This window comes from Barbus barbus, assembly GCF_936440315.1.
Source record: "Barbus barbus genome assembly, chromosome: 3".
NCBI lineage: Eukaryota > Metazoa > Chordata > Actinopteri > Cypriniformes > Cyprinidae > Barbus > Barbus barbus.
This window is the reverse complement of record NC_136731.1, coordinates 8,796,821-8,799,320: the sequence shown is the minus strand read 5'-3', so window position 1 is coordinate 8,799,320 and position 2,500 is coordinate 8,796,821.

The window sequence follows — 2,500 nt, the reverse complement described above, 5'->3', positions numbered from 1 at the left end:
TCTATTCGCTAAAAGTTTTGCTAAAATCTTTAAATCAGTATTTAACATTGTAATAGGTCTATAATTTTTTAAATCATTTTTTTCCCCCTTCTTCTTGTATATTACCTTCATCAATCCCATTCCCATTCTTAACATCATTTCTCCTTTTTCAAAAATCTCATCATAAACATCTCTTAAAATATCTACTAAAAGATCTTTAAAAGTTAGATAAAACTCACTTCCTAAACCATCAATCCCTGGGCTTTTCTTTTTGTTCAATTCATTTATTGCTCTTTCTATTTCTTCTTTACTTATTGCCTGATCGCATTCTTCCTTCTCCTCTTTACTCACTTTCATTTTTATTAATTCCATTAACTCCCTTTTTTCTCTCTCCTTTACTCCTTCCGTACTAAACAATTTTTCAAAATAGATTTTTACCTCTTCTAAAATTTCCCCACATTCTTGTACCATTTGACCATTTTCTTTTCGTATTTCTTTTATAGTTTCAACTCTTCCTTTTCTTTTTTCCAGATCAAAGAAAAACTTTGTACATTTTTCTCCTTCCATCAGATATTTAGCTTTACACCTCAACATTGCCCCTTTATATCTATTCTCTTCCATCTCTTTCAGCTCTTCTTGTATTTCTTTTATTTTTTGAATATCTTCTGTTTCATCATTTACTTGCTTCTCTAGTCTTTCTCTTATTTCTTTTTCTTTATTCTTTTTGCATTTCTGTTTTAACTTACAATATCTAATAGTGATTTTTTTCACTAAAAATTTCAAGTTCTCCCACCAGATCCTTTTGTCTTCTAAATACATTTCATTCTCTTTTTCTTTTTTTATTGTGTCTTTTATTGTTGCAACATAACCCTCATCCTTTAAAATGTCTGTATTTAAAACCCATACCCCTGGCCCTCTTTTCCCAACATCCCAATCCAAATGTACAAAAAAAGGCTTATGATCACTTAAACTCGTTTCTTCATACCTTAACTTCTCTATAAAACATTCTAAATTCCTTGTACATAAAACCATATCTATTCGTGTTTGATAAACAAAATTGCCTACTATTTGTCTTCTCGAGTATTCTCTTTTGTTTTCATTCCTTTCCCTCCATACATCCATCATATAGTTTTCTTCCATTAGTGATCTTAACTCTTTCCTTCCCGTATCACTTTTGAATCCCATACCCTCCGCTATATCTTGTCTGCTAAAAACTGTATTAAAATCTCCCATCATAATTATATATTTATAATTCTTCACAATTGTCCTGATAGTGTTAAAAAATGATCTCTTTTCTTCTTTTTTCGTTGGTGCATGTATGTTTACCAGTAGTATGTTCTTCTCTTCGTAACTCATTTCCACTATCAAACATTTCCCTATTTCATCTTTGTATATGTCTTTACAATTTACACCACTGTTTTCTCTTATTAAAATTGCCACCCCTCTACCATTTCTTTCATCACCATTATTATACAGAAATTCACCTTTCCACCTTTTCCTCATTTCATTTATAGACCTGTCTGTCCAATTTGTTTCTTGTAGCATTATTATGTCTTCTTTTTTACACATTTCTTTTACTTTATCAAACTTTCTAACATCTTGAAGTCCTCTTGCATTAAAAGTTACCAACTTTATAAGCATAAGACAAAAAAAAGTATTTATAAAGCCCATCATTTTTCATTCGATCTCCCCCAAGTCCTTTAACAGTTCAAATCTGTTTACATTTTTCAGCGGGTCCTCTTTAACTATCTTTTTCCTTGCCCCGCCCAAACTTGGTTTTACCTTGATCGATCTTCTTCTTTTCATTGGTTTCCCAGCTTTGTCCTCCTTTTCCTCTTCACTGCCCATTTCAACAGTCTGTTCTTCATTCACAATCCTTTGATGTTCTATTTTGTCCAAAAGTTTTTCAACGGTCTGTGAAATGTCCATTTGCATCTCCGCTTCTCCCCCTTGTTGTGATTGTTCTTCATGTATGTCACTTTCTTCTCTCTGTTCTCCTTTGTCCTTTTTTTCTTTGGTTCCATTAATCTGTGTTGTCGTTATTCCTTCCTCTTGCTCCTTTTCTCTGTCATGCATCTGCCCGCTCACACCTTCTTCATCTTCTTCCTCGTTTTCCATCCAGCATTCACACTTGCTTAGCACCTCCTGGCAATCTGGGCATTTTACCGCCCTGCAGTCCCTCGCAAAGTGTCCCCTCTCATCGCATTTGTAGCATCTAAACTCCGGACAGTCTTTCACCATATGCTCCGGGCTCATGCACAACCTGCAGGTCTTTACCTGCTGGCTATGCATGACTCGAAAGTGCTGTGGTCCTTCTGCTGTGTCAAACTTAGTGCTATACGGGAGTGAGATCACTTCTCTGGGGAATCTTGTTTTTACAAATCTTGTTCCATCTTCAATATTTGTGCCCGGATAAAACCTTCTCTTCATTTTAGAGATGGGGAGAACTCCCCATCCCTCCAATTTCTTTAAAATGTCTTCGTCTTCCATGTAAACAGGTAGATGCATAAAGGAAACAACA